The sequence below is a fragment of the Papio anubis genome, chromosome 3 (genome assembly GCF_008728515.1).
Source record: "Papio anubis isolate 15944 chromosome 3, Panubis1.0, whole genome shotgun sequence".
Taxonomy (NCBI): Eukaryota; Metazoa; Chordata; class Mammalia; order Primates; family Cercopithecidae; genus Papio; species Papio anubis.
Window position 1 is genome coordinate 114,384,610 of NC_044978.1, and position 18,838 is coordinate 114,403,447.

The 18,838-nt window shown below is 39.6% G+C and overlaps 1 pseudogene; it reads right to left on the reverse strand.

The window, feature by feature from the left end:
* Positions 1-10,666: 10,666 nt before the first annotated feature.
* Positions 10,667-13,752, reverse strand: LOC101012353 (annotated as a pseudogene).
* Positions 13,753-18,838: the final 5,086 nt, after the last annotated feature.

Below are 18,838 nucleotides of genomic sequence, written 5' to 3' on the forward strand. Positions count from 1 at the left end.
AGTATTCCATGGTGTATATGTGCCACATTTTCTTAATCCAGTCTATCATTGATGGACATTTGGGTTGGTTCCAAGTCTTTGCTATTGTGAATAGTGCCACAATAAACGTACGTGTGCTTGTGTCTTTATAGCAGCATGATTTATAATCCTTTGAGTATATACCCAGTAATGGGATGACTGGGTCAAATAGTATTTCTAGTTCTAGATCCTTGAGGAATCGCCACACTGTCTTCCACAATGGTTGAACTAGTTTACAGTCCCACCAACAGTGTAAAAGTGTTCCCATTTCTCCACATCCTCTCCAGTACCTGTTGTTTCCTGACTTTTTAATGATTGCCATTCTAACTGGTGTGAGATGGTATCTCATTGTGGTTTTGATTTTCATTTCTCTGATGGCCAGTGATGATGAGCATTTTTTCATGTGTCTGTTGGCTGCATAAATGTCTTCTTTTGAGAAGTGTCTGTTCATAGCCTTTGCCCACTTTTAGATGGGGTTGTTTTTTTCTTGTAAATTTGAGTTCTTTGTAGATTCTGCCCTTTGTCAGATGGATAGATTGCAAAAATTTCCTCCCATTCTGTAGGTTGCCTGTTCACTCTGATGGTAGTTTCTTTTGCTGTGCAGTATCTCTTTAGTTTAATTAGATCCCATTTGTCAATTTTGGCTTTTCTTGCCATTGCTTTTAGTGTTTTCGTCATGAAGTCCTTGCCTATGTCTATATCCTGAATGGTATTGCCTAGGTTTTCTTCTAGGGTTTTTATGGTTTTAGGTCTAACATTTAAGTCTTTAATCCATCTTGAATTAATTTTTATATAAGATGTTAAGGAAAGGATCCAGTTTCAGCCTTCTATATATGTGAGCTAGCCATATTTCAAGAGCTCAATTAGCTACTACAGTGTTGAACAGCACAGGTCTAGGGAAGAAGAATCATGAGGCTAATAGTAACACCCCTACTTAACTGATCAGGAATCTATACCTTGTTATGTGTAAGTAACATGTCCAAGATCACACAGGAGCTAGCATTTTGTGAAGGTGGGCTTTAAACTTAGTTTTGCATAAAAGTTATGAAGTTTAAAGAAACTCTTCTAAATCATCAAAACTAAAATACTGATTTAATCCATCATGCTAGAAGAAAGACTGGATCATCTTTCCTTTCTTTTTATTTAAAAAAAAAATACTATGAAATCATTGTCATATGAAGAGACAATCAAAAGTCAAAAAGTGTAAGGAATAAGTATTGTAAAGATGTGTCAGGGCCAGAAGCAATGGTTCATACCTGTAATCCAGCACTTTGGGAGGCCAAGGCAGGTGGATCACTTAGCCCAGGAGTTTGAGACCAGCCTGGGCAACATGGCGAAAGCCCATCTCTACAAAAAGTGAAAAAGCTGGACATAGTGGCGTTTGCCAGTGGTCCTAGCCACTGGGGAGGCTGAGGTGGGAGGATCATTTGAGCCTAAGAGGTCAAAGTTGCAGTGAGCTTTGATCACGCCACTGCACTCCAGCCTGGGCATCAGAGTGAGATTCTGTCTCAAAGAAAAATTGTCAAGTAAACAATAATATTAATCATCTAGATTTTATGATGTTCATGTGGGTTGTCAGCTTTTTTAAATAATTTGTTGTGACATCTTTCTTCATTTGAAATAAACTTTCATTCTCTTACTAAATTCTATTTTTAATTTTGTACTCTTTTTTCTCTGTTGTCATAAGTCCGTCCTGGCATTGCTGAGATATTGACACTCTGCCTGGCCATCAGTCTTCGCAGGTCACTACTACATCCTACTCACCCACATTCTGCCTCCCCCTGCTTCTCTTGGGAAGACTCTGCAAAACTGCCTTCGATCTCCTTGCCTAAACTCTGTCCTAGGACTACCTTACACTCCATCACTCCTGAGACTCTGGCACAGGAAAACACCGCCATTAGTGCTGCCTCCTGGGGCACATCTAAAAGAAGAGCTGAGCTTCCCTCTCCTCCCTTTCAGTTTCTCTTAAGCTACCTGGGGTTCTACTGTTCCCCATGCTGATCCCTTCTTCACAGGACATCTTATCAGAGAAACAAATCCTAAGATCTTTCTTCCCTGCTTCCCTTGTCTCCTCCTAGTTTGTATAATCTTTTCCATTAGATTATGGAGAAGAGGGCAAAAATATCATTGATCTATTCTTCCAGATCTATTTTATGGCATTTACTTCATATCAAATGCTTCAGATCTTGGCTTTTAAGACCCAAATTATTTTCTCTCAAATTATTGTTTCTACCATAAATTTCTAAAGTTTATTTTGAATCTGAAAGGCCAAGAATGCACTACTTTTTATCTTTCAGTATTTCTGCTTTTCCATTTTTCTCTGAGGGAATGGATTCTAACGTCTAAAGAAGAGCGATCTGATAAAAATATAATATAAGCCACAAATGTAATTTTAAATTTCCTAGTAGCTCCATGAAAAAGATAGAGAAGCAGATAAAATTTTATGAATATATTTTATTTAAGTTACTATATCCCCAATATAATATTTTTACATACATTCAATATAAAAAATTATTAATAAACTATTTTACATTTTCCATTTATTGTTACTAAGTCTTTGAAATCCAATGTGTATTTCCATTTACATCTCAATTTGAACTAGCCACAATTCAAGTGCTTGATAGTCACATGTGGCTAGTGGCTACCATATTAGAAAATTAGACAGTGCAGGTCTAGATTGAATGAAGGAAGAGCTACAAAGTTAAAAGTAATAACATAGAACAAAAATATACTGGCAAAATCTGTAAAACTCTGGTGAAAGAAATCAAAGATCTAAATAAATGGAGAAATATTTTAGGTATTAATGGATAGGAAGATTTATATTGTCAAGATGTCAGTTCTTCCCAACTTGATTTATAGGTTAAATGTCATCCCACTCAGAATCTCAGCAAGTTATTTTGTGGATTTTGACAAAGTAATTTTAGAGTTTATATGGAAAGCCAAAAGACCCAGAATAGCCAACACAATATTGACACTACTCAACTTCAAGAATGACTATAAAACTATAGTAATTAAGACAGCATGGTATTGGTGAAATAATAGAAAATTAGATCAGTAAAACAGAACAGAGAGTCCCGAAATGGATCCACACAAATATAGACAACTGACCTTTAGCAAAGAAAGGCAACTCAGTACAGAAAGGATGATCACTGGACATCCCTAAGCAAAAAAAAAAAAAAAAAAAACAGATTTTAGACACGATTTTAGACACATTATACATTATTATTAGTAGTAGTATTAGTATTAGTATTAGTATTATTATACTTTAAGTTCTAGGGTACATGTGCACAACCTGCAGGTTTGTTACATATGTATACATGTGCCATATTGGTGTGCTGCACCCATTAACTTGTCATTTACATTAGGGATATCTCCTAATGCTATCCCTCCCCCTTCCCCCCTCCCTACAATAGGCCCCAGTGTGTGATGTTCCCCTTCCTGTGTCCAAGTGATCTCATTGTTCAGTTCCCACCTATGAGTGAGAACATGCAGTGTTTGGTTTTCTGTTATTGTGATAGTTTGCTGAGAATGATGGTTTCCAGCTGCATCCATGTCCCTGCAAAGGACATGAACTCATCCTTTTTTATGGCTGCATAGTATTCCATGGTGTATATGTGCCACATTTTCTTAATCCAGTCTGTCACTGATGGACATTTGGGTTGATTCCAAGTCTTTCCTATTGTGAATAGTAGACACATTATACCTTTATGCCTAAATGCAAAATGCAAAACTATAAAATTCCTAGAAGATAACATAGGAGAAAATCTAGTTGTCCCTGAATTTGGTTACGACTTTTTAGATACAATACCAAAAGTACTATCCATGAAAGAAAAAATTAATAAAGTTGGGCTTTATTAAAACTGAAAACTTCTGTTCTGCCAAAAGCAGTGTTAACAGAATGAGGAGATATGCCATAGACTAGGGAAAAGATTTGTGCAAAATATATTATCTTATAAAGAAGTGATACATAAAACATACAAAGAACTCAAAACTCAGTAATAAGAAAACAGCCCAATTTAAAAATTGGCAAAGATCTGAAGACATCTCACCAAAGAAAATACACAACTCTTAAATTAAATAAACATATGAAAAATGCTCAATATCAAATATCAGCATGAAATTACAAATTCAAAAACACTGAGATATCATTACACATCTATTAAAACAGCTAAACCCCGTAATACTTTATAATACCAAAGCTGTCAAAGATGTGAAACAACATGAATTCTCATTCATTGCTAATGGGAATGCAAAATGATACAGCTGCCTCGGAAGACAATTTGGCAGTTTCTTACAAAACCTAACAAACTCTTAACCATACAATCCTTGGAATTTACCCCAATAGTTCAAAATTCATGTTCACACAAGAATCTACCAAATTCAAAATTTATAATTCATAATTGCCAAAACTTAGAAGCAATCAAGAAGTCCTTCAACAGCTTAATGAACAAAAAAACTGTGATACATCCAGAGAATGAAATATTATTCAGTGATAAAAATAAACTGTCAAACCACAACAAGCTATGAAGGACCCTTAAAAGCATTATTGATAACTGAAAGAAGCCAATCTTAAAAAGCTACATACTGGCTGGGTGTGGTGGCTCATTACCGTAATATCAACACTTTGAGAGGCCAAGGCAGGAGGATTGCTTGAGCATAGGAGTTCGAGACTACCCTAGGCAAAATAGGGAGACCTCATTACTACAAAAATAAAAATAAAAATTAGCCGGCATGGTGGTGTCTGTAGTCTTAGCTACTCAGGAGGGTGAGGTGGGAGAATCACTTGAGCCTAGGAGGTTGAGCCATGATCACACCACTGCACCACTCCAGCCTGAGTGACAGGGTGAGGCCCTGTCTCAAAAAAGACCAACCTGCCCAGTATGGTGAAACCCTGTCTCTACACTGTATGGTTCCAGTTACATTATCTTTTTGGAAAAGACAAAAATATGGGGATAACAAAATGATCAGTAGTTGCCAGAGGTTAAGGGGGAAGGGAGGATGAATAGGTGGAAGACAGAAGATTTTTTTAGGGTAATGAAACTATTCCATATGACACCATAATAGTGGATACATGCCATTATGCATTTATCAAAATCCATAAAATACACAATGCAAAGAGTGAACGCTAATGTAAACTATAGACTTTAGTTAAGAATGTATTTTATTGGATCATATATTTAATGTATCTTAATGTACAATTTAGCACCAATTGTAACAAATGTGCCACATTAACGCAAGATGTTAATAGAATTAACTGTAGGGGAAAGGAAGAGGGAATGTAAGTGGGAACTCCCTGTACTTCTTCCTCAATTTTTCTGTAAACATAAAACTATTTTTATAAGTCTATTAATTTTGCTAAAATATACAAAAAAAAAAAAAAACCCCACTGGTTAGTTTTTTAAAATATTAGCCCACAGTGTTTGCAAATTGGTGTGGTTTGCTTAAAATGATCTCCCCCTAGTGGTGCTGAGACAGAAAAACTAAAAGAGTAGTGAACTGGCTATGTAGCCAGGGAAAAAGACAGCAAGGTACTACTAGAAACAAATTGTCTCAAGTCAGATTGCAGTCTGTAAACCCAAGTAAGGGCTCAAGTAGTCAGGCAGGAGGGTGGTTAAGAATGACACTTTGGGAAAACCAGACAGTGTCTGAGCAAAGTAAATGAATAGGTGATCCCTGTGACACCATAGGAGTGACTCAGAAGAAAGGAAACCAATTCTGTAACTAAGCATCCCTTAGATAGATCTCCCACAGACCAGAGAAAGAAGTCACACAAAAAGGATCATAAAATGCAGTCTAATCCTCCAAATTAAATGTTTGCAGATTTGACCAGTAGAAATCTAATCTAAGATTTAAGAAGCCATGTTCAGAAAACTCAATAGTGCTAACTAAAAATAAGTTGAACTTTAATTGTTAATATAATTAAAACTTTAAATTTGTAAAACTAAAATTGGTTACTATATACCCAGTATGAAGTCAGTATATAATAGATTTTAGATCAACAAATAGAACAAATAATTGCAACAATTATTCACTTCAGAGTCAAATTAAAAATAACAATTTGAATTCAACTTACTTTACACTTACAATCACAAGAGGAAGTTACACATAAGAACATCTCAAAAAGACATGTACTTATATCCCTTCTGGAATCTACTAAACATTTTTTTAAGAGTCCACTATTCATATCTTATTAAAGTATCTGTATATTAAAGCATCTACTATTTAAGTGTTCCTGTGTAACTGAGAATAGAATCATTTGAGAAGTCAAAGAAAGTTAACACATATAAAATCACTTTCTTTACAAATATTTACAACATCGCCTCACTGCCTTTCTAGGTAGATACCCCCACTGGTTTTGGTAGACTCATTCATGCTGCAAATTGCATCCTTAATACTGTGAGTGCAACCTTATATATATGTGTGTGTGTATGTGTGCATGTACATGTATAAATATATACACATATAGAGAGAGCATATCTATCTATATATCTATATCTATATCTACATCTATCTAGATATAGAGAGAGAGAGAGAGCCAAGGACTTTTATTATCATCCTACATTCTAAACTTCTGATCTATATTTCATTCAGTAGTTCTTTCCTCAGCAGTGTGTGATCTGTTGTTAAACCCATCTAACCCATCTATTTTTCTATTAATTTTGTTTACTGGCATTTTCACTTCTAGAATTTTTATTTGGCTCTTTTTGAAATCTGCTATACCATATTTTATAGTTTCCAGTTCCTTGTCAAATTTTTCAGCCAGGCCCAGTGGCTCACTCCTGTAATCCCAGCACTTTGGGAGACTGAGGTCAGCAGATCACCTGAGGTCAGGAGTTTGAGACCAGCCTGGCCAGTATTGTGAAACTCTGTCTCTACTAAAAAGACAAAAATTAGCCAGGTGTGGTATCGTGTGCCTGTAATCCCAGCTACTGGGGAAGTTGAGGCAGGAGAATCACTTGAACCTGGGAGGAGGAGGCTGCAGAGAGCTGAGATGGCGCCACTGTACTCCAGCCTGGGCAACACAGACATTCCATCTCAGAAAAAAAGAAAAAAAAAAATCTAACTTTGCTTTTCTCTCCTTGAATATAGTCTCAGTTTAAAAAAAAAAGAAAAAAAGAAAAAGAAAAAAACATAATTCTAATTATCTTGATTCCACATGGGTCTTTTCCTATTGTCTGTCTTTCTTTTCATTCTTCCTCACAGGATCTTGCTTCCTACTGATTCAGGTTGTCTTTGATAGCATATTCAAAGTAGTTTCTGAAAAATTTTTATAGAAACAATGAATGCCAGATAATATTTCTGTTTCTGCTAGGAGCCACAGTGAACAACAATCTGGATCATCTTAATCCAGTTTTGCAGTTTGAGATTTTTCTGGGCCACGCAAACAACAGAAAGTTAGGTTGCAGTCCTTGTGAAGGCTAACTGACTTCTGGTTCACCCCTAGAGTTCCCTAGTCTATTGCAAGTCACAGTTTTTCAGGGCTCTCACCTTGGTGAGCTCTGAACTCTGACTTTAGACCCTCTAGCCCAACTAGCCTATCAAGTATACAGTTTAACCACTTCCAGATCAGCAACCAACTCTAGGACAAAAATGGTCCCAAATGCTGGGCTCTCCTTTCTTTTATTTTTTATGTTTTTTTATTATACTTTAAGTTCTAGGGTACATGTGCACAATGTGCGGGTTTGCTACATGTGTATACACGTGCCATGTTGGTGTGCTGCACCCATTAACTCGACATTTACATTAGGTATATCTCCTAATGCTATCCCTCCCCCCTCCCCCCACCCCACAACAGACCCCGGTGTATGATGTTCCCCACCCTGTGTCCAAGTGTTCTCATTGTTCAATTCCCATCTATGAGTGAGAACATTCAGTGTTTGGTTTTCTGTCCTTGCGATAGTTTGCTCAGAATGATGGTTTCCAGCTTCATCCACGTCCCTGCAAAGGACATGAACTCATCCTTTTTTATAGCTGCATAGTATCCCATGGTGTATATGTGCCACATTTTCTTAATCCAGTCTATCATTGATGGACATTTGGGTTGGTTCTAAGTCTTTGCTATTGTGAATAGTGCCACAATAAACATACGTGTGCATGTGTCTTTATAGCAGCATGATTTATAATCCTTTGAGTATATACCCAGTAATGGGATGACTGGGTCAAATGGTATTTCTAGTTCTAGATCCTTGAGGAATCGCCACACTGTCTTCCACAATGGTTGAACTAGTTTACAGTCCCACCAACAGTGTAAAAGCATTCCTATTTCTCCACATCCTCTCCAGCACCTGTTGTTTCCTGACTTTTTAATGATTGCCATTCTAACTGGTGTGAGATGGTAGCTCATTGTGGTTTTGATTTGCATTTCTCTGATGGCCAGTGATGATGAGCATTTTTTCATGTGTCTGTTGGTTGTATAAATGTTTTCTTTTGAGAAGTATCTGTTCATATCCTTTGCCCACTTTTTGATGGGGTTGTTTCTTTCTTGTAAATTTGTTTGAGTTCTTTGTAGATTCTGGATATTAGCCCTTTGTCAGATGGGTAGATTGTAAAAATTTTCTCCCATTCTGTAGGTTGCCTGTTCACTCTGATGGTAGTTTCTTTTGCTGTGCAGAAGCTCTTCAGTTTAATTAGATCCCATTTGCCAATTTTGGCTTTTGTTTCTATTGCTTTTGGTGTTTTAATCATGAAGTCCCTGCCCATGCCTATGCCCTGAATGGTATTGCCTAGGTGTTCTTCTAGGGATTTATGGTCTAAGTCTCTAATCTATCTTGAATTAATTTTTATATAAGGTATTAAGGAAGGGATCCAGTTTCAGGTTTCTACATATGGCTAGCCAGTTTTCCCAGCACCATTTATTAAATAGGGAATCCTTTCCCCATTGCTTGTTTTTGTCAGGTTTGTCAAAGATCAGATGGTTGTAGATGTGTGGTGTTATTTCTGAGGGCTCTATTCTGTTCTGTTGGTCTATATCTCTGTTTTGGTACCAGTACCATGCTGTTTTGGTTACTGTAGCCTTGTAGTATAGTTTGAAGTCAGGCAGCATGATGCCTCCAGCTTTGTTCTTTTGGCTTAGGATTGTCTTGGCAATGCGGGCTCTTTTTTGGTTCCATATGAACTTTAAAGTAGTTTTTTCCAATTCTGTGAAGAAAGTCATTGGTAGCTTGATGGTGATGGCATTGAATCTATAAATTACCTCAGGCAGTATGGCCATTTTCACAATATTGATTCTTCCTATGCTGGGCTCTCCTTTCTAGATTTCCATACTCTCCCCGATCTTGACCTCATAATTTCTCACTATCTTATTAACTCTACGATAGTTTTCAGTTTTTTTAACACACCATTCAGCTTTTTAATTGTATTGAACACAGCTAATTTATCCAAATGACTCAATCTAGCATTATTAAAACTAGAAGTCCATTCCTGATCATTGATCCTAACCCCTTTCCACAGTATTTTGGCAAGAAGATCTATTACCAATCAATAGGTGCAGAGTCCATAAGAAGGTTACTGGTCCTAATACCTGATGATTTCCTGAAACAAAGAATGTGGAGACTCAGTCCCTGTTGTTCCCATTTGAGGTTTAGTCACTACTTCTGATGAAGTAGGAACAACTTCACATGGTGTCTCACACCACCCTATATCAAATAAGTGATTATTTTAAAATACAGTACATCTACGATTCTCAAAAATTAACATTAATAGTTCTCTCCTTCCTGAATGAAGAAAACATTAACAAGAACTCTATAAGGAAGGCATATGAGTGTGTTTGTGTATATGCATAGTGGACTCCAGAATATTACTCTAGTCATCTTTGTGTTTACTTTGAATATGTATAAATATTTTCATTTAAAAAGTAAAACAATTATACCAGTACTGTAAAATATGTACTATTTTTTAAAATTAATTTACTTATTTTAGTTGATAAAAATTATATATATTTATCATTTACAACATAATGTTTTGAAATATGTGTACATTGTGAAATGGGTAAATTGAGGTCATTAACACATACATTACCTCACATACTTTTTTGTGATGAGTACACCTAAAATCTACTCTTTTTAGCAATTTGAGAAAATAATATATTGTTAATGACTATAATCACCATGTTGTACAATGGATCTCTTGAATGTATTCCTTCTCTCTGAAATTTTGTACCCTTTGACCAACATTTACCCAACCTTCCCCCTTGGCCCGTGGTATTTTGTCAAGCTGGTATAGCATATCAAATAATGAGACTTATGGTCACCAACTGATTACTTTGACTTCGTCTTTTAAAACAGAAGCAGATACAAATTTTTCTAAATATAGAAAATTATTTAAAAAATTAGTCCCTCAGGCCAGGCATGGTGGCTCATGCCTGTATTTCCAGCACTTTGGGAGGCCAAGCCGGGTGGATCACTTGAAGTCAGGAGTTCAAGACCAGCCTGGCCAACAAGGTGAAATGCCATCTCTACCAAAAATATAAAAAATTAGCCAGGTGTGGTGGCTCATACCTGTAATCCCAGCTACTTGGGAGGCTGAGGCTGGAGAATCAAGTGAGAATCACTTGAACCTGGGAGGCAGAGGTTGCAGTGAACTGAGATCGCACTCCAGCCTGGGCGACAGAGCAAGATTCCGTCTAAAAAAAAAAAAAAGTGGTCACTCAAGTGCTACCACTCATGTGTTCCTATCATCCTACCATTAACATTTTGATGAATATTTTCCATTAACTTTTTTCTATGCATATTATATGTATGTTTTCACAAAGTTGGGTTTATACTGCAGTAGTATATACTGCCATATATACTACTATCTATATATCCTACTATTCACATTTTGTAACAAAAATGTCTTTTTTATTCTAATGTGGACAGGGATTTTCCTCTTGGACCATCTGTGGCTATTTCTCGGCTGAGCTCATCCTTTTGGATTTGATGAAGGCCATGCCGTGTGTCCACATGTGAGTATTTAAGGCAGCTTCAGTTGCGAAAGTTTTTGCTCATACTTTGCACTTTCTGTCTGACATGGCACCATCAGGGGATTCATTCTCATGGCTTGGTTTGTTCTCTTATTCCTTATCTTACCCAGCCCCATTTTGCTTGGGCGCTGGCTGAGGTTCCTTTAACTTGTGTACAATGAAGAGGTGCCTGGACAGAGAGACATAAGACGTATAGCAGAGGCCACACTCCAGGCACTGGTAGGAAGAACCATCCTATTTGTGCTGACAGATGTGTTCGTGGAACTGCAGCAGGTTTTCGGTGGTGATGCCACACAGGGTACACTTGTGAACCTTAAAAACATTGATTTTCAGCTTTTTCAGTGGTTGAGTGATTGCTCCTCAGGGAGGCCTGAACTCCAGAACTGGTTCTTCTAACTTCCACTTGGGACTGGGGACCTTGGTGCCTTCTTTTATTTCTGTTTCCTCCTCATTGGTGGCATCCGTCATTTCTTTCAGGTCAGGGTCCTTGATGCCTTGCATCAGCTGGACGTGCTTCTCAAGCATCAACCGTTTGGTAAAGGTACATCTGGAGTATGGGCAGTGTGAGCAGGCATACACTTTTCTGATGCCTTTGTGCTTGATCCGGTGGTGCTGGCACAGACTGTGAGAGGAGCTGAAAGGCTTGTCACACTGGCGGCGGGGGTGTTTCTTCATTTGCTTCCCGTGCTCCTTCCTCACATGGGATATGTACACATCTCTCTGCATGAACAGGTGGTCACACTCCCAACACATCCACTCAGGACTGGCCACTTTCTTGGTTTTCATTTTTTCACAGGAGATGGAGGGTTTTTTTCCAATTTCTCTTTCCTATTCACGGATTTGGTGTCCTCTTTGTTCTGATTTGCTGAATTTTGAGTTACAGGCTTAATGCTCAAAGGCAAGTTTATACCCAAGTTTGGAGGCCCTTCAACACTTTTCAATGTTCCATGCATAGACTTGATATAGTCCATCATAAGTTGCTTCTGTGCATATAAAAGAGAACAGTCTGGACACTTGAAAACAGATACTTTCTGTTTTTCAATGTGTTGGTCAAAGTGGCGATACAGCAAGGTTTGCAGGGTGAACGCAGTGTCACATGTGGAACACTTACGTATTATTTTTGGTTCTCCTATCTTGATGCCAGGATGCTGTGTATAGGCGTGGGAATGCATGTTTGGGGCAGAATTAAATGCCATTGGACAAATAGGACACTTGTAGAAGATTTCACAATGAGAACCTTGAATGTGAGACTTCAGAACAGCCACATCAGAGTACACAACATTGCAATGCACACATCGAAAACCAACTCTCCTCTTGTAGTTCAGACAGTTCTTGGTGACGTGGGTCTGGAAGTGCACCAACCTGCAGATGGCCCTGCACTCAGGGCAGGTGTAGGGAGATTTGTGCTGATGGATTGTCTGGTGTGATGCATAACTGCACCGGTTAGGAAGCAGCATCTGGCAGATAGTGAGTCTTTTGTCCACTTGTATCTGCAGCCTGCTGGAAATGTGTAGCCAGTGACATCTCGTCCTGGAAGACTTCATTACACTCCAAATCTTTTAGACTATGTCTACACAGTTTGGAGGAGTCTTCATCTTGGGGCATGGCTGGGGTGATGGGAGTACTTGAAGGAACCGATAAGACTGTTCCAGTTATGCCAGACTGAATTTTTGTGACAGTGTGTGTGCCAGCTCCCACAAGGCTCTGAAGAGTGGAAGTTGAAGTGGAAGTATTACTTGACAGAGAAATTCATTTGATCTGCTGGGACTAGCTTTAAAATTAAGTGGGAGCACTGCATTACCACCCCTTTCTCCTTATGCCCATGGGCATGGGAAAGGAGGCTACATTTGTTGTAAAAAAAAAAAAAAAAAAGAGGTTCTTTGTACAAAGGTTGTATGTTACTTCGATGCACACACTCCATCTGCCGCAGTGCTGGGGTCAGACTCTTTCCAAGTGCGAAGGAGTCCCCATACTCCAAGTACTTGTACCCATGCATTGGTAACATGATCCCTGCATTGGCAGAAGGACTGAGGTTTGGGATGTAAACAGGGACTGGATTGACACTGCTCAGCACCTTGTTGAAAGCTTCCACCACAGAACTCTGCAAGGATAATACCACCTGGACTCGAGACACCTTTTTGGGGGGTTGGGAGGCTGCTGCATTGATTATTGCCTGCTTTATTTGTTGCTGAGGTTTGGTTAGCACTTGGCAGAGTTCAGAGTGGCCTGGGCACCCTAAGGCAGAAGGTTAAGGTTGGCAAGGTGCACTGTCTTTGGCACGAGTTTGGCATCATCCAGGCTGGATGCTGGCGTGACAGTTTGCTGCTGGATGGCGTTGGCAGCTTTAATGATGGAGCTGCTGGCACTCTGAACAGAGGCAGCAGATATGACCATGGCTTTCACCCTGGTGCTGTTAGCGAGCTTCAAATCAATGACTTGGGATCCTGCCATCTTCACAACAGACACTGGGAGGAAAGCAGTAGCCACAGGCTTGATTGTGACCTGTTTGGGGGTGAGCTCTGCAGGGGAAACTGCACTGGTCATGACCGCAGACTGGAGAGGCACCCTGGGGGTAAAGGAAAGGATAGCGGCTGATGCTGGAGACAACAGAAGGGATGTCACAGAGGCCATCACGCTACTATTCACATATTTTTTTATGTCATTATTCTGCTTAAACATGATTTTAATGACTAAATTGCATCTTCTTTATTGATAAACCATAATTATGCACCAATTCCCTAACATTCTTAAAGAAATTTTGGAGGTAGCTGGCAAGATGGCCGAATAGGAACAGCTCCAGTCTGCAGCTCCCAGCCAGATCAATGCAGAAGGCGAGTGATTTCTGCATTTCCAACTGAGGTACTCTGCTCATCTCATTGGGACTCATTAGACAGCGGATGCAGCCCACGGAGGGCAAGACAAAACAGGGTGGGGCATCGCCTCACCCGGGAAGCACAAGGGGTTGGGGAACTCCCTCCCCTAGCCAAGTGAAGCCATGAGGAACTGTGCTGTGAGGGATGGTGCAACCTGTCCCAGATACTGCGCTTTTCCCATGGTTTTCACAACCCTCAGACCAGGAGACTCCCTCAAATGCCTACATCACCAGGGCCCTGGGTTTCAAGCACAAAACTGGGAGGCCGTTTGGGCAGACACCCAGCTAGCTGCAGGAGATTTTTTTTCCATACCCCAGTGATACCTGGAACACCAGCAAGACCAGAACCGTTCACTCCCCTGGAAAGGGGGTTGAAGCTAGGGAGCTAAGTGGTCTAGCTAAGTGGATCCCACTCCCATGGAGCCCAGCAAGCTAAGATCCACTGGCTTGAAATTCTCACTGCCAGCAGAGCAGTCTGAAGTTGACCTGGGATACTCGAGCTTGGTGGGGGGAGGGACGTCTGTCATTGCTGAGGCTTAAGCAGGCAGTTTTCCCCTCACAGTATAAACAAAGCTGCTGGGAAGTTCAAACTGCACAGAGCCCACTGCAGCTCAGCAAAGCTACTGTAGCCAGACTGCCTCTCTAGATTCCTCCTCTCTGGGCAGTACTGGGGGAACCCACCCCCAATATCTCGACTTAGGTTCTTTCTATTTTCCATAAGTGTCGGCCAGCTGAGAAATAGAGACAGTACAAAGAGAGGAATTTTACAGCTGGACCACCAGGGGTGACATCACATATTGGTAGGACCATGATGCCCATCTGAGTCTCAGACCAGCAAGTTTTTATTAAGAGTTTCAAAAGGGGAGGGGGTGTAAGAACAGGGAGTAGGTACAAAGATCACATGCTTCAAAGGGCAAAAAGCAGAACTACTAATAAGGGTCAAAAAAAGATCACATGCTTCCGAGGGAACAGGTCAAAGGGAAAAACCAGAACTACTGATAAGGGTCTATGCTCAGTGGTGCACATATTGTCTTGATAAACATCTTAAACAACAGAAAACAGGGTTCCAGAACAGAGAACAGGTCTGACCACAAATTTACTAGAACTGAGTTTTCCCAACCCTAGTAAGCCTGACGGTACTCCAGGAGACCAGGGCATATCTCAGTCTTATCTCAACTGCACAAGACAGACATTCCCAGAGCAGCTGTTTATAGACCACCACCCAGGAATGCATTCCTTTCCCAGGGTATTAATATTAATATTTCTTGCTAGGAAAAGAATTTAGCGATATCTCTCCTACTTGCACATCCATTTATAGGCTCTCTGCAAGAAGAAAAATATGGCTCTTTTTGCCTGACCCTGCAGGCAGTCAGACCTTATGGTAGTCTTCCCTTGTTCCCTAAAAATCGCTGTTATTCTGTTCTTTTTTAAGGTGCACTGATTTCATATTGTTCAAACACACGTTTTACAATCAATCTGTACAGTTAACATAATTATCACAGTGGTCCTGAGGTGACATACATCCTCAGCTTACAAAGATAACAGGATTAAGACATTAAAGTAAAGACAGGCATAAGAAATTATAAAAGTATGATTTGGGAACTGATAAATGGCCATGAAATCTTCACAATTTTCCTCTGCCATGGCTCCAGCCAGTCCTTCCATTTGGGGTCCCTGACTTCCCCCAACAGGGCAGGGCATCTGAAAGAAAGGCAGCAGCCCCAGTCAGGGGCTTATAGATAAAACTCCCATCTCCCTGGGACACAGCACCTGGGGGAAGAGGCAGCTGTGGGAATAGCTTTAGCAGACTAAAATGTTCCCCTGCCTCCTGGCTCTGAAGGAGCAGTGGCTCTCCCAGCAAAGCAATCAAGCTCTGCTAAGGGACAGACTGCCTCCTCAAGTGGGTCCCTGACCCCCATGCCCCCTGACTGGGAAACACCTCACAGCAAGGGTGCCCCTCTTGTGTGAGGTGCCCCTCAGACACCTCATACAGGAGAGCTCTGGTTGGCATCTGGCAGGTGCCCCTCTGGGATAAAGCTTCCAGAGGAAAGAACAGGCAGCAATCCTTGCTTTTTTGCAGCCTCCACTGGTAATACTGAGGCAAACAGGGTCTGCAGTAGACCTCCAGCAAACTCCAGCAGACCTGGGGCAGAGAGGCCTATCAGAAGGAAAACTAACAAACAGAAAGGAATAGCATCAACATCAACAAGAAGAATATCCACACAGAAACCCTACCTTAAAGTCACCAACATCAAAGACCAAAGGTAGATAAATCCACAAAGATGAGGAAAAACCAGCGCAAAAAGGTTGAAAATTCCAAAAACCAGAATGCCTCTTCTCCTTCAAAGGATCACAACTCCTGGCCAGCTAGGGAACAGAACTAGACAGAGAATGAGTTTGACAAATTGACAAAAGTAGGCATCAGAAAGTGGGTAATAACAAACTCCTCCGAGCTAAAGTAGCATGTTCTAACCCAGTGCAAGGAAGCTAAGAACCTTGAAAAAAGGCTAGAGGAATTGCTAACTAGAATACAATTTGGAGAAGAACATAAATGACCTGATGGAGCTGAAAAACACAGCACGAGAACTTCATGAAGCATATTCAAGTATCAATAGCTGAATCAATCAGGCAGAAAGAAAGGATATCAGAGATTGAAGAGCAACTTAATGAAATAAAGCATAAAGACAAAATTATAGAAAAAAGAAAGAAAAAGAATGAACAAATCCTCCAAGAAATATGGGACTATATGAAAAGATCAAATCTACATTTGATTGGCATACCTGAAAGTGATGGGGAGAATGGAACCAAGTTGGAAAACACTCTTCAAGATATTACCCAGGAGAACTTCCCCAACCTAGCAAGACAGGCCAATATTCAAATTCAGGAAATACAGAGAACACCACAAAGATACTACTCGAGACGAACAACCCTAAGACACATAATTGTCAGATTCACCAAGGTTAAAATGAAGGAAAATATTTTAAGGGAAGCCAGAGAGAAAGGTCTGGTTACCCACGAAGAGAAGTCCATCAGACTAACAGCGGATCTCTCTGCAGAAACTCCACAAGCCAAAGAGAGTGCGGACCATTATTCAACATTCTTAAAAGAATTTTCAACCCAGAATTTCATATCCAGCCAAACTAAGCTTCATAAGGGAAAGAGAAATAAAATTCTTTATAGACAAGCAAATGCTGAGATTTTGTCACCAACAGGCCTGCCAAACAAGAGCTCCTGAAAGAAGCACTAAATATGGAAAGAAAAAACCAGTACCAGCCACTGTAAAAACATACCAAATTGTAAAGACCATCAACACTATGAAGAAACTGAATCAACTAACAGGCAAAATAACCAGCTACCATCATAATGACAGTATCAGATTGACACCTAACAATATTAACCTTAAATGTAAATGGGCTAAATGCCCCAATTAAAAGACACAGACCTGCAAATTGGATAAAGAGTCAAGACCCATCTCACGTATAAAGACAAACATAGGCTCAAAATAAAGGGACAGAGGAAGATTTACCAAGCAAACAGAAAGCCAGAAAAAGCATGGGTTGCATTCCTAGTCTGATAAAACAGACTTTAAACCAACAAAGATAAAAAAGACTAAGAAGGGCATTACATAATGGTAAAGAGATCAATGCAACAAGAAGAGCTAACTATCCTAAATATATATGCATCCAATACAGGAGCACCCACATTCATAAAGCAAGTTCTTAGAGATCTACAAAGAGACTTAGACTACCACACAATAATAGTGGGAGATTTTAACACCACACTGTCAATATTAGACAGATCAATGAGACAGAAGATTAGCAAGGATATTCAGGCCTTGAACTCAGCTCTGAACCAAGCAGACCTAATAGACATCTGCAGAACTCTCCACCCCAAGTCAGCAGAATACACATTCTTTTCAGCACCACATCACACTTATTCTAAAATTGACCATATAATTGGAAATAAAACACTCCTCAGCAAATGCAAAAGAAGAGAAATCATAACAAACAATCTCTCAGACCACAGTGCAATCAAATTACACTTCAGGATTAAGAAACTCCCTCAAAACCTCACAACTACATGGAAACTGAACAACCTGCTGCTGAATGACTACTAGGTAAATAACGAAATTAAGAAGGAAATAAGTTCTTTGAAGCCAATAAGAACAAAGATACAACTTACCAGAATCTCTAGGACACAGCCAAAGCAGTGTTTAAAGGGAAATTTATAGCACTAAATGCCCACGGGAGAGAGTGGGAAAGATCTAAAATAGACACCCTAACATCACAATTTAAAGAACTAGAGAAGAAAGAGCAAACAGATTCAAAAGCTAGCATAAGACAAGAAATAACTAAGATCAAAGCAGAACTGAAGGATATCTCCTTCAGTTCTGAAAAATCCTTCAAAAAATAAACCTTGATTTGCTTTCTCTGTCTTCTGTTAATCAGAAAGAGCCTGTCTCTCATTATCAATGAAAAGTTTTACCTGGGGGCAATTAACCAAAGAGGGAGAGGCTGAGTTACAGCTTGTAGAACAAATGAAAATCCTTCAAAAAAAAAAATCAATGAATCCAGTAGCTGGTTTTTTGAAAACTATCAAGTTGGCTTCATCCCTGGGATGCAAGGCTGGGTCAAAATATGCAAATCAATGAATATAATCCATCAGATTAACAGAACCAATGACAAAAACCACATGATGATCTCAATAGATGCAGAAAAGGCCTTCCATAAAAAGGAGGAAAAGGCCTTCAACACCACTTCATGCTAAAAAACTCTCAATAAACTAAGTATTGATGGAACGTATCTCAAAATAATAAGAGCTACTAATGACAAACCCACAGCCAATATTATACTGAATGGGAAAAAACTGGAAGCATTCCCTTTGAAAACCGGCACAAGACAAGGATGCCCTCTCACCACTCCTATTCAACATAGTATTGGAAGTTCTGGCCAAGGCAATCAGGCAAGAAAAAGAAATAAAGTGCATTC